This window comes from Phacochoerus africanus, chromosome 7 (assembly GCF_016906955.1).
Source record: "Phacochoerus africanus isolate WHEZ1 chromosome 7, ROS_Pafr_v1, whole genome shotgun sequence".
NCBI lineage: Eukaryota > Metazoa > Chordata > Mammalia > Artiodactyla > Suidae > Phacochoerus > Phacochoerus africanus.
The window spans coordinates 93,278,250-93,302,115 of NC_062550.1; the positions used below are offsets into that span (position 1 = coordinate 93,278,250).

General features: G+C 41.4%; 1 long non-coding RNA gene and 1 pseudogene across 2 annotated transcripts in view; both read right to left on the reverse strand.

Moving 5' to 3' along the window:
- LOC125131540 (uncharacterized) overlaps nt 1-23,866 on the reverse strand; it is a 93,828-nt gene that overhangs the window by 30,869 nt on the left and 39,093 nt on the right. The gene's annotated exons all lie outside the window — the stretch shown is intronic.
- LOC125131538 (60S ribosomal protein L21-like) lies at nt 7,714-8,251 on the reverse strand (annotated as a pseudogene). Its single transcript, XR_007135959.1, has one exon. The product of XR_007135959.1 is annotated as a 60S ribosomal protein L21-like (transcript).

A 23,866-nucleotide genomic window follows, 5' to 3' on the forward strand; every position in this document is an offset into this window, starting at 1 on the left:
CATGCCAACATATATTGGATGCAGGTAAAGTAGTGTTTAGAGGGGAATTTATAGCTATTAATATCATATTGAAAAGGAAGATAAATCTCAAATCTTTTATCCATCTATGCCTTCAGACACTGGAAAAAGAAAAGCAAACAAAACTCAAACCAGGCAGAAGAGGGAAATAATTAAGACTGCAGTGAAACTTAATGAAATAGAAACTAGAAAAACAATGGAGAAAATTTTAAAAAAACAGAAGTTGGTTCCTTGAAAAGATCAACATGGACCAACATTTAGCTAGTCTGACCAAGAAAAAGAGAGAGGAGGCTCAAATTACCAAAATTAAGAGTGAAATAAGGGACATTACTATCAACATTAGAGAAATTAAAAGAATTATAAGAAAACACTATGAGCGAATGAATGCCAACAAATTAGATAACTCAGATGAAATGGACAAATGTCTACAGACACAAACTACTGAAAATGATTCAAGAAGAAATAGAAAATCTGAATGAATGGTCCTATAACAAGTAAAGTGATTGAATTCATGTGTTGATCATGCTTTTTGTCATCTGTATTTCTGCTGCTTTCATAGAGGAGCCTTGCAGACACTGGAGAGGAGTGCCCCTTCCAGGGTTGGCCAGTGCCTAGAGATAAGAAACTACTTATCTTTGAGTGCACCTTTCATATGCAAACTAACAAATGCAAAGGCCACACACCTACTACTCCTCTATTGGGCTCTTATACTCCCTTTATTTCCCTGCCCTAATCACCCCCGTTCTAGGTAGTAGATGACTATGCTCCAGAGCCTGCTGAAATTATTCAAAATAGCTAACCCTAAACCTGCTTACATTGCCTTCCAAGGAAAAAACAAAAACATTTTTGTCAATGTTTTGCCCTTGTTCCTTTTGCTTCCTGACTGACCCTATTCTTTCCCTAAATGTGTGGGAACTTGAGAGCTATGAGTAATAAACTGTCTTTTCAATGGCAATCATTTCCTGATCAAATGGCCTCACCACACCAGAATAATAATAAAACCTATGGGGGAGAGGTGGCTCTTTTTTTATTTTTAATTAATTTTTATTTTATATGGGAATAGGGTTGATTTAAAATGTTGTGATAAAACAGTAATTTTAAAACTATCCACAGAAAAACCTCAAGCATAGATTGCTTCACTGGTGAATTCTACAGATATTTAAAGAAGAAATTACACCAATTCTTCAAAAAGTCTTCCCAAAAAATAGACAAAAGGGAAACTACCCAACTGATTCTATGAAGGCAGTATGACCCTGAAACTAAAGTCAGAAAACTTTGCAAATGTTTCTGTTATATAGATAGATGTTTTGACTTACTTAAAACATGTGCTAAATTCCATACTTCTATAAAAGCTACTGTGTCTATATATATCCTTGCCATTTTTATAGATTCCATTAATGAAAGGAAAAGGCATGTAGAATAAAGGCAGACATGGTTGTGACAATGTCATTTTGGTTTTTTATTCTTCAAATGCCATCATACCATTTGTTTTTCTGTGCAAGCATTACACAAATACAATAGCTTTTAGAAATACTAAAGCAGAATTTTATTGAAGGTCCAGAATAAATGTGGTAATATAGAACTCTTCCTAACACAGTTATCTTAGAAGTTAATAAATAAGTTGATATATATGTTCTTGAGTATTTGAAAAAATAAAATTGCAACTTGAGATTTTTTTAAAAAGGAGATTACAACGAAAAAAAAAAAACTACAGACCTATATCCCTTATGAATATAGACGCAAAATGCAGGAAAGCATTTAACAAAATCAAACACCCTTTCATTAATTAAGAAAAAAAAAAAACTAGGAATAGAAAGAAATGTTCTCAATCTGATAAAGGGCATCTTTGAAAAACCCACAGGTAATATCACACTTAATGGAGAAATACTGAAGGCTTTCTCCCTAAGACTAGGAACAAGAACAAGGATGTTCACTTTCTTTTTTTTTTTTTTTTTGTCTTTTTGCCATTTCTTGGGCCACTCCCACGGCATATGGAGGTTCCCAGGCTAGGGGTCTAATCGGAGCTGTAGCCACCAGCCTACGCCAGAGCCACAGCAACGCGGGATCTGAGCCGCGTCTGTGACCTACACCACAGCTCACGGCAACACTGGATCGTTAACCCACTGAGCAAGGGCAGGGACCGAACCCACAACCTCATGGTTCCTAGTCGGATTCGTTAACCACTGTGCCACCACGGGAACGCCAGGATGTTCACTTTCACCACTTGTATTCAACACACACTGCAGTGAATTAGGCAATTAGGCAACAAAAGAAATAACAGGCACTCAGATGGGAAAGGAAGAAGTAAAACTACCTCTATTTGCAGACGACATAAACTTACATGTAGAAAATTTTAAGAAAATCACTGAAAAAAAAAAAACTACTAGAACTAAAAAATGAATTTGGTAAGGTTGTAAGATAGACGATCAATACATAAAAATCAAATGTATTTCTATACATTTGCAATGAGCAATCTGAAAATGAAATTAAGAAAACAATTCAATTTACAATAGTATTAAAAGGAATGAAATACTCAAGAATAAATTTAAGAAAAACATGAAAAGTCTATACACTAAAAATTCCTAAATTTACTGAAATTAAAGACCTAAATAAATGGAAAGACACTCCATACTCATTGATGAAAATTTAATATCATTAGGATGGCAATACCCTTTCAACTGGTCCAGAGATTCAATGTCATCCCTTTTAAAACCATAGCTGGCCTCTTTGCAGAAACTGACAAGCTGATCCTAAAGTACATATGAAAATTCAAGAGATCCAGAATAGCCAAAACATTCTTGAAATAGAAGAATAAAAATTGGAATTCTCATATTTCCCAATTATAAAACTTACTACAAAGCTACGGTAAGCAGGAAAATGTGGTAGTGGGACAAGGACAGACATATAAATCAAGAGACTAGAAATGAGAGGCAGAAATAAATTCTCACATTTAGGAGTTCCTGTCGTGGCTCAGTAGTTAACGAATCAGACCAGGAACCATAAGGTTTCAGGTTTGAGCCCTGGCCTTGCTCAGTGGGTTAAGGATCTGGCGTTGCCGTGAGCTGTGGTGTAGGTCACAGACGCGGCTCAGTTCCCGCATTGCTGTGGCTGTGGAGTAGGCCAGTGGCTACAGCTTCGATTAGACCCCTAGCCTGGGAACCTCCATATGCCACAGGTACAGCCCTAGAAAAGGCAAAAAGACAATAAATAAATAAATAAATTCTCATATTTATAATTAATTGATTTTCAATAAGTGTTCCCACACAATTGGATGGAGAAAGAATAATTTCTTCAACTGATGGTGCTAGGACAACTAAATATCTATATTACTGAAGTAAGACCTCTATCTCACAATATTTTTAAATATTAACTGAAAACAGATCAAAAACCTCTTAAATGTAAGAGCTAAAACTATACAACACTTAGAAGAAAATATAGGTAGAAATCCTCATGATCTTGGATCAAGCAATAATTTCTTAGATATGACACTGAAAGTACAACAAAAGAAAAAAAGTAGATAAACTGAATTTCATTAGAATTGAAAACTATTGGAGTTCCCGTCGTGGCGCAGTGGTTAACGAATCCGACTAGGAACCATGAGGTTGCAGGTTCGATCCCTGCCCTTGCTCAGTGGGTTAACGATCCGGCGTTGCCGTGAACTGTGGTGTAGGTTGCAGACGCGGCTCGGATCCCGCGTTGCTGTGGCTCTGGCGTAGGCCGGTGGCTACAGCTCCAATTGGACCCCTAGCCTGGGAATCTCCATATGCCGCGGGAGAGGCCCAAGAAATAGCAAAAAGACAACCAAACAAAAAAAAAGAATTGAAAACTATTGTGCTTCAAAGGGTACTATCAAGAAAGTGGAAAGACTGCTGCAGGCATAGCCAAAAAAAAAAAAAAGGCATAAAGACAACTTACAGAATGGGAGAAAATTTGGGACTCACATATTTAATAAAGGAATTGTATCTGAAACATATGAAGAAGTTTTACAACTCAATATGCCTACATATATGGCTTATATAAGGCCTATGTAGCTCCAAAGGAGATATATAAATGGTCAACAGACACACAAAAAGGTACTTAACTTCATTAGCCATCAAGAAGATGTAAATCAAAACCATAATGGGATATCATTTCAAACCCACCGAGATACCTATTATCAAAAACGCAGCTGAAGTTCCCATCGTGGTGCAGTGGTTAACGAATCCAACTAGGAACCATGAGGTTGCAGGTTTGATCCCTGGCCTTGCTCAGTGGGTTAAGGATCCGGTGTTGCTGTGAGCTGTGGTGTAGGTTGCAGACACGGCTCGGATCCCGCATTGCTGTGGCTCTGGCGTAGGCCAGCGCTACAGCTCCGATTCAACCCCTAGCCTGGGAACCTCCATATGCCGTGGGAGCGGCCCTAGAAAAGGCAAAAAGACAAAAAAAAATGCATCTAATAATAAATGTAGGTGAGGATGTAGAGAATTTGGAACACTGATAGTTTGCTGATAGGAAGGTAAAATGGTGCAGCTGTTTGGGAAAAATTCTTGAAGTTCCTAAAAACAATAAACTTAGAGTTACCATCTCTCCCAGGAATTCTACTAAGTATATATATATACTCAAGGGAAATGAAAACATGTCCACCTGAAAATGTATACACAGATGTTCACAGCAGCATTATTCATTATAGCCAAAAAGTGCAAACAGTTCAAATGCCCATCAACTGATGAAAAGATTGGAAAAATCAGGTATATTCATATCATGGAATATTACTCAGCAATAAAAAGGGATGAAGTATTGATACATCCCATAACATGGATGAATCTTCTTGAAAATATTCTAAAAAAGAAACCAGAGACAAAGAGCTTCAACTTTGGATAGTCTATGATTCCATTTCTATGAAATATTCAGAATAGGCAAATTTATAGAGGCAAAGTACAGATAAGTGGTTGCCTAGGGATGGTTCAAAATACAATGGAGACCAACATTAAGGTCAAGAGAATACCATAGTAGAGGTGCAAACACGGTACAGGGGTGGATCAAAAGCTCTGGTGTTGTTTGGAGAGACAGGAGGGCCGAAGAGGTTTAAAAATTTGTATAGAAATACAGAAGATCCCAAATAGACAAAACAACCCTGAGAAAGAAGAACAGAACTGAATCACTCTCCCTGCCTTCAGACTATAGTACAAGGCTACAGTAATCCAAACAGTATGGTACCAGCACAAAAACAGACACATAGTTAATGGAACAGTTTAGAAATATCAGAAAAAAGCCCATACACTTACTGTCAGTTAATTTACAATAAAAGAGGCAAGAATATGCAATGGAGAAAAAATAGTCTCTTCAATAAGTGGTGTTGGGAAAACTGGACAACTACATGTAAGAGAATGACATCAGAACATTCCCTAACACCGTATACAAAAATAAACTCAAAATGGATTAAAGTTCTAAAAGTAAGATTGGATATTATCAAACTCCTAGAAGAAAACATAGGGCAGAATACTTTTGGACATTAATCACAGCAATATTTTTCTGGAACTGTCTCTTAAAGTAAAGGAAATAAAAGCAAAAACAAACCAATAGGACCTAACAAAACTTAAAAGCTTTTGCACAGCAAAAGAAACCACTGACACAACAAAAAGACAACCTACTCAATGGGAGAAAATACTTGCAAATGATATAACCAATAAGGAATTAATATCCAACATATATAAACATTTGATACAATTCAGTATTTAAAAAAACCCCAAACAACCTGATTTAAAAATGGGCAGGACTAGGAATTAAGATGGCAGAATAGAAGGACTGGAGCTCAACTTCTCTCATAAAAGCAAAAAAATTACAACCAACTGATGAAAACCTTCAACCTAGCAGACTGCAAACTATCAAAAAAGATATCCTACTCCAGAAGACAAAGAGGAGGTCACATCAAGATGTTAGGAGGGGCAATTACATGATATAAGCAACCCCATACCTGCTGGGTGGGCAGGCCACAGACTGGAAAAGCAACTATATCACAGAGACTCACCTACAGAAGTGAGAATTCTGAGAGCCCCATGTCAGGTCCCCATGCCTGGAGATCTGGCATTGAGATAAGGAGCCCCCAGAGCACTTGGCATTGAAGGCCAGTGGGGCTTGTGCACAGGAGCTCCACAGGACTGGGAGAAACAGAGATGTCATTCTTGAAAGGCACACAAAGGCATTCATGTGCACTGGGTCCCAGGCCAAAGCAGAGACTACATAGGAATCTGGGTCAGACCTGACGGCAGTTCTTGAAGGATCTCCTGGGAAAACAGGGGGTGACTGTGTCTCATTGTGGGGGAGTGACATTGGAGGCAATGGTCTCTGGAATAATCATCAGTGTGTGTTCCTCTAGAGGTGTCCATTTTGGAAAAATCTGTCCCCATCAGTGCTGAGAAGCCCTAGGCCAAACAATAATCCTGGGGTGGGGGGGGGGTCTTGTGTGTGGATCGCAGCCCCACCTATCAGCAAACAGGCTGCCTAAAGAACCCCTAGGCACAAAGCCACCTCTAATCTCACCCAGAGACAAAGCCCAACCCACCAAAGGGATAAGCATCAGCTCCACCTACCAGTGGGCAGGCACAAGACCCTCCCATCAGGAAGCCTACAGCAAGCCCCCATACCAACTTCAGCCACAAGGGGGCAGACATCAGAAGCAAGAGAGGCTACAACTCTACTGTCTGCAAAAAGGAGACCACACCAAAAATCTATACAAAATGAAAAGGTAGAGAATTATGATTCAGATAAAGGAGCAAGAAAAAACCCCAGAAAATAGCTAAGTGATCTGGAGATTATCAGCCTCCATTGAAAAGACTTTAGACTGATGATAGCAAAGATGATTCAAGACATTGAAACTAAACTAGAGGCAAAGATTGATAAATTACGAGAAACACTGAGCAAAGAAATATGAGATTTAAGGATTAAGCAAGCATAGATGCTAAATACATTAACTGAAATAAAAAATTAATTAGAAGCAACCAACATGGAATACAGAAGGCAGAAGAATGAACAAGCGAGGTGGAGGACAGACTAGTGGAAATTACTGATGTGGAACAGAAAAGAGAAAAGAGACTGAAAGAAATGAAGACAGTCTAAGATAACTTTGGGACAATGTTGAAGGCACCAATGTCCGTATTATGGGGATGCCAGAAGGAGAAGAGAGAGAGAAAGGGTCCAAAAAAATATTTGAAGAGATAATAGCCAAAAAACATCACTAACATGGAAAAGGAATCACTTGCTCAAATCCAGGAAGCACAACAAGTACAATATAAAATAAACACAAGGAGAAACACCCCAAGACACATACCTTTTTTGGGGGAGGGGGGCTTTAAACAATGTATTTTTAAGCAATTGGTTTCAAAGTTTCTGATCTTTGAAACATAGCTACTTATGATGCAATTATGAGCAATCAACTTTCCCTGAGCTTTAGTATAATACAACATAATTTTTCAGACTATTTTCAATCTAGTACAAATGTTTTATAAATATATATCTGGCAGTTTACTTACCAATGGAGTATATTTTCTATTGCTCAATAACCTTGCATCATTCAGAAAGAAAAAAAAGTAAACTTGAATAGTAAAGACATCACCCACTGAATTTGAACACAAAATCTGCTTTAAATATTTCTTTGGAGGAAGGAGGAGACATAACACTTGCATTCAATTAAGAGAAACATTTTTACAGTCTAGGTCTTTTATTTTCTTTACACTTACCATGCCATGAATTCATAAGGAATGAGTTCCAACAGTTCAGGCTCCTTTCCATTGGTTCTCACAAAGTGAGCTTCTCTGGGTGGAGTAGGCTGGTGCTTCAGCTGAACCCAAGTCCCTTTCTCTTTGGCTTCCTTCTTTTTCTGACTGTTTTCCTTCACATGGTTCAGGAAGCTGTCTTGGCTCTTAGAGTGTTTAAGATGCTTGATATGCACATTAATTTTATATTGGGAAGAATCTTGCCCTTAACTTGTTTGTTTCCAACAATGCCAACAACATGCTGGGTTACACTGTAGACTCTTCCAGTTTTGCCATGGTAACATTTCTGTGGCATTCCTTTTTGAACAGTACCCATTCCCTTGATGGCTACAATATCACCTTTCTTGTAGATTTGCATGTATGATGCCAAAGGAACAACTCCATGTTTTCTAAAAGGCCTAGAGAACATATAGTGGGTGCCCCTCCTCTTTCCCTTCGCGTTGGTCATTTTGGAGAATTACTGGAAGATGGCAGTGCCAGCCAAAAAGAAGCCCAAGACACATATTAATCAAACAGACCAAAATTAAACACAAAGAGAAAATATCGAAAGCATCTAGGGAAAAGAAACAAATAACATACAAGAGAACCCCAATAAGATTGTCAGCATATTTTTCAGCAGAAACTCTGCAGGCCACAAGGGAGTGGCATGTTATACTTAAAGTGATGAAAGGAAAAAACCTCCAACCAAGATTACTCTACCGAGCAAGGCTCTCATTCAGATTTGAAGAAGACAAGCAAAAGCTAAGAGAATTCAGTACCACTAAACCAGATTTATAACAAATACTAAATGAACTTCTCTAGGTGGAAAAGAAACGCCCACAACTAGAAACAAAAATATTACAAATGACAAGGTTTACACATAGTAAAGGCATACATACAGTAAAGGTAGGAAATCATTCACCAAATATGCTATTAAAATCTGAAATCATGAGAAGAGGAGGGTATAAATGCAGGACACTGGAGATACACTTGCAATTAAGAGACCAAAAATTTAAAACAATCTTGTATATACATATAGACTCCTATATCAAAACTTCAGGGTAACTGCAAACCAAAAATCTACAATAGATACACACACAAATAAGAAAAAGCAACTCAAATACAACACTAAAGATAGTCATCAAACCACAAGAGAACAAGAAAAGAAGGGAGGAAAAAAGAGCATAAAACAAATCCAAAACAGTTAATAAAATGGCAATTAGAACATACATATCAATAATTACCTTAAATAGAAATGGACTAAATGCCCCAACAAAAAGACAGTCTGAATGCATACCAAAAAAAAAAAAAAAAAAGACCCATATATATGCTGTCTTCAAGAGACCCACTTCAGTTCTAGGGACACATACAAATTGAAAATGAGAGGATAGAAGAAAATATTCCATGCAAATGGGAATCAAAAGAAAGCTGGAGTAGCAATATTTATATCAGACAAAATAAACCTTAAAATAAAGAATATTATATGAGACAAAGGACATTACATAATTATCAAAGGATCAATTCAAGAAGATATAACAATTGTAAATATATACACATCCAACATAGGAGCACCTTAATATATAAGGCAACTGCTAACAACCTTAAGAGGAGAAATTGACAATAACACAATGAAAGTAGGGGATTTTATGGCAATAGACAGATCATCTAGACAGAAAATCAACAAGGAAACACAGGCCTTAAATGACTCATCCAATAAGAGGGACTTAATAGATATTTATAGAACATTCCATTCAAAAGCAGCAGCATACACATTCTTCTCAAGTGCACACAGAATTCCTAGGATTGACCACATTTTGGGCCACAAATCAGGGCTTGGTAACTTTAAGAAAACTGAAATCATATCAAGTGTCTTTTCTGATCACAATGCTATACGACTGGAAAAACAACAACAAGAAAAAATTACAAAAAACACAAACACATGGAGACTAAACAACATGGTATGAAACAACCAATGGATCACTGAAGAAATCAAAGAGGAAACTTAAGAATACCTATAAGCAGGAGTTCCTGTTGTGGCGCAGTGGTTAACGAATCCGACTAGGAACCATGAGGTTGCGGGTTCGGTCCCTGCCCTTGCTCACTAGGTTAAGGATCCGGCGTTGCCGTGAGCTGTGGTGTAGGTTGCAGACGCGGCTTGGATCCCGAGTTGCTGTGGCTCTGGCGTAGGCCGGTGGCTATAGCTCCGATTGGACCCCTAGCCTGGGAACCTCCATATGCCGAGGGAGTGGCCCAAGAAATAGCAAAAAGATGAAAAAAAAAAAAAAAGAATACCTATAAGCAAACAACAACAAAGATAGAACAATCCAAAACCTATGGGATGTGGCAAAAGCAATTCTAAGAGAGACATTCATAGCAATACAAGCCTACCTCAGGAAACAAGAAAAAGGTCAAATAAACAACTTAACTTTACATCTAAAGCAGCTAGAGAGAGAACAGACAAGACCTAAAGTTAGCAGAAGGAAAGAAATCATAAAGATCAGAGCAGAAATCAATGAAATAGAAATGAAAAAAACCATAGAAAACACTGATGAAACTAAAAGCTGGTTCTTTGAAAAGATCAACAAAATTGATAAACCCTTAGGCAGACTTATCAAGAAAAAAAAGGAGAGAGGACTCAAGTCAATAATATTAGATATGAAAAAGGAGACATTATAATGGACATCGCAGACATACAAAGGATCATAAGAGACTACTACAAACAACTATATGCCAGCAAAATGGACAGCCTAGAAGAAATGGACAAATTCCTAGAAAAGTACAATCTTCCAAGACTAAACCAAGATGAAATAGAATAGATGAATGGATCAATCACAAGTACTGAAATTGAAACTGTGACTTAAAAGCTTCCAACAAAAAAAAGTCCAGGACCAGATGGCTTCACAGGTGAATCCTATCAAACATTTAGAAAAGAGTTAACACCTATCCTTCTGAAACTATTCCAAAAAATTTCAGAGAAAGGAACACTCCAAAACTCATTCTATGAGGCCACCATCACCCTGATAACAAAACAAAGATACCACACAAAAAAAGAAAATTACAGGCCAATGCCACTGATGAACATAGATGCAAAAACCCTCAACAAAATACTAGCAAGCCAAATCCAAAAATACATTAAAAGGATTGCACATGATCAAGAGGGATTTATTCCAGTGATGCAATGATTCTTCAATATCCGCAAATCAATCAGTGTTATACACCACATTAACAAACTGAAGAGTAAAAACCAGATATCAACCTCACAAATGTTTTCTTAGGTCAGTCTCCCAAAGCAACAGAAATAAAAGCAAAAATAAACCAATGGGACCTAATCAAACTGACAAGCTTTTGCACAGCAAAGAAAACCATACAAAAACCAAAAAGACAGCTTACAGAATGGGAGAAAATAGTTTCAAATAATGCAACTGACAAGGACTTAATCTCTAAAATATACAAAAAACTTACACAACTCAACAGCAAAAAAGCCAACAACCCAATGGAAAAATGGGCAAAAGACCTGAATAGACATTTCTCTAAAGAAGATATACAGATGGTCAAAAAGCACATGAAAAAATGCTCAACATCACTGGTTATTAGAGAAATGCAAATCAAAACTACTATGAAGTACCACCTCACACCAGCCAGAAAGGCCATCATTAATAAGTCCACAAATGTTGGAGAGGGTGTGGAGAAAAGGGAACCCTCCTACACTGTTGGTGGGAATGTAAGCTGGTGCAACCACTATGGAAAACAGTATGGAGGTACCTTAGAAAACTATACATAGAACTACCATATGACCCAGCAATCTCACTCTTGGGCATATATCCAGACAAAATTTTCCTTGAAGAAGACACATGCACCCACATGTTCATTGCAGCACTATTCACAATAGCCAAGACATGGAAACAACCCAAATGTCCATCAACAGATGATTGGATTAAGAAGATGTGGTATAGATACACTTTAGAGTAGTACTCAGCCATTAAAAAAAAAAGAACAAAATAATGCCATTTGCAGCAACATGGATGGAACTAGAGACTCTCAAATTCAGTGAAGTAAGTCAGAAAGAGAAAAATAAATATGATATGATATCACTTATATGTGGAATCTAAAATATGGCACAAATGACCCTTTCCACAGAAAAGAAAATCATGGACATGGAGAACGGACTTGTGGTTGCCAAGGGGAAGAGGGAGGGAGTGGGATGGACTGGGAGTGTGGGGTTAATAGATGCAAACTATTGCCTTTGGAATGGATAAGCAATGAGATCCTGCTGTATAGCACTGGGAACTACATCTAGTCACTTATGATGGAGCATGAGAATGTGAGGAAAAAAAGTATGTACACATGTAGGTATGACTGGGTCACCTTGCTGTACAATAGAAAATTGGCAGAACACTGTAAATGAGCTATAATGGAAAAAATAGAAATCATTACCAAAAAAAGAATGAAAACCATATGATCCTCTCAATAGATGCATAAAAGGCTTTTGAGAAAATCCAATACCCATTTGTGATAAAACCCCTCCAGAAAGTGGGCACAGAGGGAACATCACAAAGGCCATATATGACAAGCCCAGGCTAACATCACTCTCAATGGCGAAAAACTGAAAGAATTCCCACTGAGATCAGGAGCAAGACAAGGATGTTTGCTCTCGCCACTACTATTCAACATAGTTTTGGAAGTCCTAGCCACAACAATCAGAGAAGAAGAAGAAATAGGAGTTCCTGTGGTGGCGTAGTGGTTAATGAATCTGACTAGGAACCATGAGGTTGCGGGTTCAATCCCTGGCCTTACTCAGTGGGTTAAGGATCCGGCATTGCCATGAGCTGTGGTGTAGGCTGCAGACGTGGCTCGGATCCTGCGTTGCTGTGGCTCTGGCGTAGGCCGGCGGCTACAGCTCCAATTGGACCCCTAGCCTGGGAACCTCCATATGCCGGGGGAGCAGCCCAAGAAATAGCAAAAAGACAAAAATAAATAAATAAAGAAAGAAAAGAAAAGAAATCCAAATTGGAAAGGAAGAAGTAAAACTATCACTTGTTTGCATATGACAAGATACTACACCTAGAAAATCTGAAAGATGCTACCAGAAAACTGTTAGAGCTCATCCATGAATTTGGCAAAGTCACAGGATACAAAATTAATACACAGAAATCAACTGCATTTCTATATACTAACAACAAAAGATCAGAAAGAGAAATTAGGGAAACAATCCCATTTACCATCACATCCAAAAGAATAAAATACTTAGGAATATACCTACCTAAGGAGACAAAAATCCTGTACTCTGAAAATGATAAGACTTTGATGAAAGAAATCAAAGATGACACAAACAGATGGAAAGACATACCATGCTCTTGGACTGGAAGAATCAATATTATAAAAACGAATATACTACCCAAGGCAATCTATAGAGTTGATGTAATCCCTACCAAATTACCAAGGACATTTTTCACAGAACTCGAACAAAATATTTTAAAAGTTTGTTTGGAAGCCAAAAAAGAAAGAAAAACGGAGCTGGAAGAATCAGGCTCCCTGACTTCAGACTATACTATAAAGCTACAGTCATCAAAACCATATGGTACTGGCACAACAGAAATATAGATCAGTGGAACAGGATAGAGAGCCCAGAATTAAACCCACACACCTACAGTCAACTACTATGACAAAGGAGGCAAGAATACACAGTGGAAAAAAAGTCCCGTCAATAAGTGGTGCTAGGAACACTGGACAGCCACATGGAAAAGAATGAAATTAGAACACTTCCTAACACCATGCACAAAAATAAACTCAAAATGGATTAAAGACCTAAATATAAGACCGGATACTATAAAACTCTTACAAGAAAACAGGCTGAACACTCTCTGACATAAACCACAGCAATATCTCCTTAGATCTACCTCCTAGGGTAATGACAATAAAAACAAAAGTAAACACATGGGACCTAATCAAACTTAAAAGTTTCTGCACAGCAAAGGAAACCCTAAACAAAATGAAAAGACAAACCACAGAAAGGGAGAAAATCTTTGCAAATGAAGCAACTGACAAGGGATTAATCTCCAAAATGTATAAATACCTTCTGCAGCTCAATACCAAAAAGACAAACAACCCCATCAAAAAATGGGCAGAAGATCTAAACAGACAATTCTCCAACGAAGACATACAGATGGCCAAAAAAATACATGAAAAGATGTTCAGCATCACTAGTTATTAGAGAAATGCACATCAAAACTACAATGAGGTACCACCTTACATCAGCCAGAATGGCTGTCATCAAAAAGTCTATAAATAATAAATGCTGGAGAAGGTGTGGAGAAAAGGGAACCCTATTATGCTCTTGGTGGGAATGTAAACTGGTGCAACCACTGTGAAAACAGTATGGAGATTTCTCAGGAAACCAAAAATAGAACTACCATTTGATCCAGCAATCCCACTCCTGGGCACCTATCCAGAGAAAACTATGACTCGAAAAGATACCTGTACTCCAATGTTCATTGCAGCACTCTATACAAGAGCAAAGAAGGGGAAACAACCTAAATGTCCATTGACAGAGGAGTGGATAAAGAAGTGGTACATATACACAATGGAATAGTACTTAGCCATTAAAAGGAAAGAAATAATGACATTTGCAGCAATGTGGATGGACTTAGAAATTATCATGCTAAGTGAAGTTAGTCAGACAGTGTGACACCAACTTCATATGCTATCGCTTACATGTGGAATCTAAAAAAAGGACACTGAACTTTGCAGAACAGATAGTGACTCACAGACTTTGAGAAACTTATGGTTTTCAAAGGAGACAGGGTGAGGGCTAGGGGAATGTGATGAGGGTTTGGGATGGAAATGCTATAAAACTGAGTTGCGATGATCGTTGTACAACTATAAATGTAATAAAAATTCATTGAGTTAAAAAATCAGGAAAAAAATAAAAAATAAAAAAAGGCAGAAATTGGAGTTACCTTGTGGCACAGCAGGTTAAGGATCTGTCATGGTCACTGCTGTGGGGCATGTTCGATCTCCAACCCTCAAACTTCCACATGCTGTGGGCACAGCCAAAGACAAAGTGGGGTGTGTGCAGAATTGAATAGACATTTTCCCAAAGAGGAAATGCAGATGACCAATAGGCATATGAAAAGATGTTCAACATCGCTAATCATCAGGGAAATGCAAATCAAAACCAACTCACACCTGTCAGAATGGCTATCATCAAAAAGAATACAAACGACAAAGGCGGATAAGGATACGGAGAAAAGGGAGCCCTCCTACACCACTGTGGAACCTAAAGTGGTGCAGCCACGGCGGAAAACAGTACGGAGGTTTCTCAAAACACTCAAAAGAGAACCACCATATGATTCGGCAATTCCACTCCTGAGTATATCTCTAAAAAAAACCAGAAACACTCCATCAAAAAGATACATGGGCGTTCCCGTTGTGGCACAGCAGAAGCGAATCTGATTAGAATCCATGAGGATGCAGGTGTGATCCCTGGCCTCACTCAGTGGATCAGGTTGCTGGCATTGCCATGAGCTATGGTGTAGGTCACAGACACAGCTCCGATCCTGTGTTGTTGTGGCTGTGGCGCTTGCCAGCAGCTGTAGCTCCTATTCGACCCCTAGCCTGGGAATTTCCACATGCCGCAGGTGTGGGCCTAAAAAGAAAAAAAAAAAAAAAAGAAAGATACATACATCCCAATGTTCATAAAAGCATTATTTACAATTGCTAAGATAGTAACGCAACCTCAGTGCCCACCAACAGATGAATGGATAAGGAATATGTGGTATATATCCACAATAGAATACTACTCAGCCAGAAAGAACAAAATTTTGCCATTTGCAGCAAACATGGATGAACTTGGAGGGCATGATGCTAAGTAAAATAAGTCAGACAGAGAAAGAAATACTGTATGATTTCACTTCTACGTGGAATCTCAAAAATATAATAAACTAGTGAATAGAACCCAAAAAAGGCAGACTCAGATTTAGGAACAAACTAGCTGTTTCCAGTGGGTAGAAGGAAGCGGGCAAAGTAGCTGTAGGGGGTTAAGAGGTACAAACTATTAGGTACAAATAAGCTGTAAGGATATATTGTACAACATGGGAAATATAGCCAATATTTTACAATATTTACAATAATTTGCAAGAACTATAAATGGAGTATAACCTTTAAAAGCATGTGTTGGATGTTGAAGGATAAGCAGGAGTTCTCCACGTAGATGAGGTAGAGAAGGGCCCCCTAGGAGGGGAACAGTAGTTTAGATCCCTGGCATGTTAAGCACTGGGCCTGCTTGTGAACTGCGTGATGAGTTCGGTGTGCCTGGGGGTGGAGGAAGGTCAAGAAGATAAGGCCAGAGGGGCGCCATGGAGAAGAGTCAGGCTCAGCGTGGCATCAACACACAGCGGCATTACCTTAAGAAGCCTTCAAAGGAGAACCTTGCTGAGACAAATGGCAGCTGTGGGATAAACAAAAAGAGGCTCTTCTTACTTTCCTCTCCAGGAAGGCCGAAGCACAGCATTCAAGCTGGAGACACCAAGCCTTTGGCAGAAGAGTATAAGAGCCTGGCTAAGTATTCACTATGGTGTCCATTCTGGGTCCCTTCTGTGTCTACTATTGCTTTCATCAAGCCTTCTTCTGTTAGTTACTCAGCACCCTATATGTTCAGGGCTTTTTAAAAATAATAAAATAAGATTGCACTCCTGGCTCTCTTAGTCTCATCACTGAGTGATTTCAGGTACAGGGTTTGGTGCCAAGAGCACTTGAAGGCGGCAAAGCAATGGATCCCGTGGGCCAAATAATAATGACATGCATTCTTTTTCATCCAGGAATCCTTGAGCTTTGTAGAGCTGAATCCTGAATGTGACACTCTGGGCTAAACTTGGGACTTGGTTAAAGAGCAATCAAAGTTTATTTCCATTGTGTACACAACAAACTAAAAAGCAGATATTCCATTTTCTGTAGCTAACAGAAACTCTATTTTTAGCATCCTATTTTGTGTGGGGGGGTGTGTGAGAGAGAGACCTCAATAAAAAAAAAATAAGTAAATACATAAATAAAGGAACGGATAAGGATATTCGAATCACTGAAAAATCACTAAAAGCGTTTGGCTCCCCTGGGATTCGGCCCGGGAAATAGGCAGTGAAAGCAAGAGTGGTGGTAAAGGCTCTGAAAGAGACATCAGAAGTGGGGAAAAGTAGGACTTGCACTTGCTGCTGAGAGTCCACAAAATATTATCTCAGGGGATTAGTGAAGGGCTGGGCTCCGACCTGCTTGTTCCAAAGGCAGCTCAGAAGATGCAGATGAAAACAACAGTAAGACGCATCAGCCACGATGACTGCTAGGCCAAGGAGGGCCTTTCCACTAACAAACCTCTTGCTAGAGCTCGTTTCGGTTCTGTCTTTCACAGGGAATCCAAAACAACTTCACCTACTTAGTTTCTACTAGAGCTTTTCCCTCCCTGGTTTATGGAATGGCTTGCAAGCCATGTCAAGAAGCTCTAACGATTTCTGGAGTTCCCGTGGTGGCGCAGTGGTTAACGAATCTGACTGGGAACCATGAGGTGGCAGGTTCGATCCCTGCCCTTGCTCAGTGGGTTAACGATCCGGCGTTGCCGTGAGCTGTGGTGTAGGTCGCAGACGCGGCTCGGATCCTGCGCTGCTGTGGCTCTGGCGTAGGCCGGCGGCTCCAGCTCCGATGAGACCCCTAGCCTGGGAACCTCCATATACCGCAGGAGCGGCCCCAGAAAAGGCAAAAAGACAAAAAGACAAAAAAAGAAGAAGAAGCTCTAACGATTTCTGATGCCTGCACCGTTCCCACACCGCATCCCTGCAGAGCATCTTAAATGTCATCTTACATGAGCACCTGGAGACACCGTAAATACTGCTTGGTGCTGCTGATTATGCGGGCAGGAGTAAACAGCCCAATTGAGTTTCAAAGTCTAAACAGCAAAGTCATCGTGCCACTTTGAGCGTATGGGGGGCTCCTCTCTAAAGAATTCAAAGTGACTTTTTCAAAAAATTCGCCTTCAATTAATCATGCCTCAAACCTCCCCTAACACAATTAGCATTTGCTGAATGCGTATTCTGCGGCCAGCGTTCTTCTAAGCATTTATGAGTTAGATCGCTCCAGGTAAATCAGATACTCTCTAGGAGCTTCAATTCATCCGTCAAATGGGGGAACACTCTCTTTGTCAGGAATCAAAGTCAGTTGCCCACCGAGAGCTAAATAGTACAGGGAGCTGGTGTAAGCCCTTGAGCGATTATTAGTGAGATGTACCGGGCATTCTTGGTGGTCTGTTCACTCACGTGTCTCTTCTTTCCTGTAGGCAGACCCTGCCTTCCCACTTAGAGCAGCAGGAAGTGCAAGACCTGCTTTCCTCGGCTCCCATGTAGCCAGGCTGCTGGCAGATGGGCCGGTCTTGGCCACTTGTGAGCTCAGGGGGAAGTCAGGCTTACCTTTACAAGAAAGAGAGAGCCATGAGAGGACAGGCATTTCTCTTCTGGACAAGTGTGTGTCTGCCTGCGACATATGCGCCTTTGGGAGAAATGAGGGGGACACCATAGCTGACTTGCTGAAGATGTTGGGGTGGCGGGGGAGAACATCTGTGGCAAGTGGCGGGGGCAGGGGGGAGCAGTCCTTGACAACATTTTTGTGCCGCTGTATGAAGCCTGGAGTGACCCTACCTTAACCGACGTCATAATCCCTCATGTGAAGCAACCATGAGTTGTGTTTACTGTCACTCATGCTGAAATCACCCCCACCCCGTGATGGCAGGCTCCTGAGGGCCATTCCCATCTAAAGAAGTGGGCACACTCAGCACCCGCTGCCAGATGAGCATTTTTCAAGAAGAGCCAGGCATTTAGCTTTTATATAAAACCCCAGATTTTAAAATGTTGGCTCAGGGAGTTCCCGAATAGCCTAGCAGTTAAGGAGCTGTCACTGTCGCTGCTATGGCCCAGGTTCATTTCCTGGCCTAGTGACTTCTGCATGCCACAGGGGCAGCCAAATAAAATAATTAATAAACAAATAAGCAAGCAAATAAATAAATAAATAAATAAATAAAATGTTGGCTCAGATTAAAGAAATATATGAAGGCCAAACAAAATACACCTGGAGGCCAAGTGCAGTCCCTAGGCGCACTATTTTTAACCCTGGTCTACCTCAGACAGTTGTTGTGAGAACTAAGTCCGCTTAAAATAAGATCAGTCATAATAACAGCAAACACTCATACAGCGCTTAATATGTGCCAGGCACCATTCGGCTTCCTTTACCGATCTAGAGCTCATGTGAAACCAAGCCCTACAACAGTCTTACGGGGGAGATGTAATTATTACCTCCACTTCCCAGGTAAGGGAAGCAAGGAAAAGAGAAGTGGAGTGATTTGCTCTGATCACACAGTCATGAAGAAGGGGAGCAGGAATGCGAGTCTGGACCCAGGTAATCTGGCTCCAGATCTCTCTACTCTTAATCAATGAATTATGCTTATAAAACATATTATACAATTTCCTGATCCACAAGAGATATTCAGGCCTTGTAAGTTCCGTTCCCACATACCCTCCTGTGATTTGAGACAATTTCAGGGATATAATTAAGGATTTTCTGATACTCAAGGGGACAGCTTTGCATTTTAGATATGAATGGCAGTTGTCATTTCAGCTTGGTGCCTCAAAAGCCACTGTAATATCCAGACAGGGGATCCTTATCATAATAAATGGAATCTAAATGGCTAGAAGGTAGAACAGCTGTGAGAATATTTGAAGGCAGCTTCTTGGCCACCACCAACAGGCTGCACTGAAGATGGCGAAATGCTGTCTCTTGAGAAAAGGCCACAAGCCCCCCTGGCTGACTGTCACACTCCCTGCCAGGACCCCTCAGCTGTGTGGACTAGATGGGTGGGTGGATGATGGATGGAGGGATGAATGACAGACAGGCTCTCAAAGGTACGCGCATTGGCACACAGCAAGAGACGCTTCCCGCGAGGGAAGGGTTATTTTGACTCTTCTCTTAGAATCAGTTCCAAGACGGATTACTAAATAGAGGCTCAAAGCTAAATCCATTCGGTGTGATTAACAACTGTAATGTTTAATCGGTCTTAACTAAATAGTCTCTTAAAATGGGCTCTTACAGAAATGATTACGTTGAGAGAAATGCAACTCCAAAAATCTTCATAACAGCAGTGATGAGGGTGGGGTGGGGGAGTGTGGGAAAGCCACACACCCAATGCCCAGTAATAAAAAAGTACATTTTGGTGCATGCGTAGGATTGACTATTAGATCACCACTAAAACACTGCTTACAAAGCATGTGCAATAGAAAAATACTTACGATCCAGTGTTCGATGAGAAAAGGATACAAGGTGTTCTACAGTATGTATCAAAATGCATCATTTGAATGAGTTTTTCTCAAGCAACAAAGAAACAGTGAAAATGCCTCTTATGATACAGGTAAATAGACAAACCGTCAAATATTTATGGATGACCTACTAAGTACAGTAGATGCAAAGTAAGGACAAGAGACAAAACATGTCTTCCTGCTTCTAAGAGCTTTCAAAATAACTAAGGAGACGAAATGCTCTCTAATAATTACATCAAGGAAATTAGCTGGTAATTGGATATGAACAATAGTTAACAGTTGCTATACTACTCCAAGGAGAGAAGGACAACTCCTGGCTTTGGTGACCCAGGCAAGGTGTGAAGAGGAGGAGTGGGAGCTGAAGCAGAGGTGTGCTGGGATTTTAGGAAGACGAGGGCAATCTGGGCAGGGGCCATGCGGAGTCTACACTGATGCGGGTACGGGTGTGCAGGGTGTGCTTAAATGGGATGCCATGGAGAGAACCTAAGACCTGAGTTGGAACCCTGGCTCTGGGACTTCTAAGGACTTATTTTAATCTCTGAAGCTGCAGGTGCTTCAACTGTGTGCATGGACAAGGATCGCATCTCGGGATTTCTGTGCGGATTTAACAAGATCATTTATATAAGCTGTTTGGCCCATGGTGGGAACGTTATAAATGTTAACTCCTTGGTTATGTCTTGCTCGTCTTCTTCAGCTGTCTTTGTTCATTCATTCAGTCACTCAGTCCCTCAGTCATCCATTCATTCATCCAATCAGCGTGGGTCGAGCCCCCACACGCACCAGCAAAGGGCTGGTTATTGCCGATTTGTTCCCATCCAGGTCCGCGCCACAACTCTCGGTGCCCGTGCTGCGCCCCCGCAGGCTGACAGCTGGGGCTCTCTTGCCCTCTGCCTTCCGGTTGGAAACACTGGCAGGAAATCTGAAGAGAAAGCAGCTGGGCAACTCACCCTGCTCTGCATCTCCTCCCCGTTGGTCAGTGGTGGGCGGCCCCCTCTTCCTTCCAACAGCTCTCCTCCCTATGGACCCAGCCAGCCGCCTCCTACCCCTTCCCCTAGAGGCGGGGATGATGCTCCCTGGGGGCCTCACCACACCTTGTGGATTCTCTTCACCCTGGACGTGGTCTCTCTGGTCAATTCCCTCCAGTTCAACTCTTTTGAGACTCTGGGACTCTGAAGAAGGCAGACAAGGCCTCATCCCCTACATTCTGGTAACCAACTGCAGGAACACAAGAGCCACGGGTACCCCGAAGAAAATAAGGTAATGGGATAAAGAATGTTTGAGGAGTTCCCCTTGTGGCTCAGCATGTTAAGAACCTGACATAGTACCCATGAGGGCGCAGGTGTGATCCTGGCCTCCCTCGGTGGGTTAAGGATTCAGCGTTGCCATGGGCTATGGTATAGATCACAGATGCAGCTTGGCTCCCATGTTGCTGTGGCTGTGGAGCAGGCCAGACGGTACAGCTCCTATTTGACCCCTAGCCTGGAGGAAGAATAATGGTTGGGAGATGCCACTTGAGGGGATGACCTTTGAACCGGGACCTAAAGCCTGACGGGAATCCTAAGATCTGGGAGACCCCTATTTCAGGCAGAAGTCCAAATGTAAGAGCTTTAAGGCGAGGACAAGCATGGGGTGGGGCGTTGGAATAATGAAAAGAGGCCAGGGGAGCTGGAAATTGATGGCGTGGGGGGAGAAGGGTGGGAGGCTGGTCAGAGAGGCAGGGGACCAGTGCTGGGAGCAGTGGGCCCTGGAGAGGGATCTGGGCTTTCAGACTAAGTGTATTAGGAAGTCTTTGAAGGGCTGCAGGTTGGGGAGTAATGTGAGCCTTGAAATCTAGAGTCTTCCATTGTGTAGGCAATGGCAAGAGCGGGAGGGCATTCATGGGCCAGGCCAGTTGCTGGTGGCTGGAATCAGAGTGTTGGCAATGGCAGTGAAGAGAGTGGAAACCCATTTACACTGTGATCCTGAGGTATCATAATACGTCAGCTTTTCCCAACCAGTGTCCTAGACCCTTGGAGGATGCTGAGCGCACTACTATTTATTTTTTAACTTTATATTTTCATTTTCAGGCTTATATGTTTCAAAATTAGTATGAACATATCCTGGATCATCTGTATGCTCACCTTGTAACAGAATAGTATTATCACCCAATTTCAGTGGTTCCATTTCATTTTCTTTTTTCTTTCTTTTTTTTGTCTTTTGTCTTTTTAGGGCCGCACATGCGGCACATGGAGGTCCCCAGGTAAGGAGTCCAATTGGAGCTGTTGCCAGCAGCCTACACGATAGCTACAGCAGTGAGGGATCTGAGCCACATCTGCAACCTACACCACAGCTCACAGCAACGCCGGATCCTTAACCCACTGAGTGAGGCCGGGGATCAAACCCGCAACCTCATGGTTCCCAGTCAGATTCATTTCTGCTGCACTACAACGGGAACTCCTCCATTTCCTTTTGATTCTAAGACATCCACGGTGCCAAACGATTGCCTCCAATGACAGTATTTAACATGGTGTGATGATTTTATTGAACTGTAGCGGACAGAAACGGACACCCCTCAAAAGAACATAGCTCGGAGTACCCGTTGTGGCTCAGTGGGTTAAGGACCTGACATTGTCTCTGCGAAGATGCAGGCTGGATCCCTGGCCTCGTTCAGTGGGTTAAAGGTCTGACTCAGGGCTGCGGCATAGGGCGCAGATGCAGCTCTGATTCGATCCCTAGCCCGGGGAACTTCCACATGCCACCAGTGTGGCCTTAAAAAGAAAAAAAAAAAAAAAAGTATGTAGCTCAATACACTTTCTCAAACTGAACATCCCATGACAAGCACACAATTTAAGAGAGCAACACGCCAGGAAACCCGCTGATGCCCTCTCCAAGTCACTCCCCATCCCCACTCCCAGGGCAACTCTCATCCTGATGTCTAGCACCATCATTTAGTTTTGCTTGTTTTTGAACTCTGGATGAATGCACAGACGAGTTATGTAAGTGGGTCAAAGCCAACCTCTACAAATCCCATTGCCGTGTGTGGGCAGCAGGGGATTCCCACCAGGGACGGGCCCCCCTCTATCTCAGCTCAGGCTTCCTGGGCGTCATGATGAAGATCTGACCTCAGAGACCAGAAGCCAAATAATCCCCAAGCCTTGAACACTCTCATTAGCAGAGCACCAGGATTTATCGTTGTTTGCCTGGATCCCCACCAATGGACGTGGCCCGCACGGTCACATCCGTAGCGTGGGTGCGTAGCATGTCTGTTTATTACGGCTGTGGCTGTCGGGCCACCTAATATTTTTCCCACACCTTCGATGAGTCACGAGAGGTTAAGAGGAAAATGGTGATGTCTTGACTTTTGCCCTTGCTTTCCCAGTTTGCACTGCAGCGGTTTTCCCAGGCCTAAACCAAAGAGTGTTTTTCTGGCTCCAGAAGAAAAATCCAGCTGAATCTGCCTCTAGTCACATGAAGGCACCCCAGTTCTTATTCATTACACCGCTAGGGTCAAAACAGGGAAGCAGGCAAGATTTGGGTGGTGGTTTGCTTTGCTTTGTTTTGTTTTGGTCACATTCACAGCATGCGGAATTTCCCCAGGCCAGGGATTGAACCCACACTACAGCAGTGACCCGAGCCACAGCAGGAACAACACTGGCTCCTTATCCCACAAGAAAGCTCCAAGATTTGGTTTTGTACTGTTTGTTCACTCCAATTCTAGCCCCTCCTGTTACGCCGGTGACCTCATGCCTCCCCCTGGCCCCAGACACCCTCACTGGAAGCACACACAGCCCTCACTCA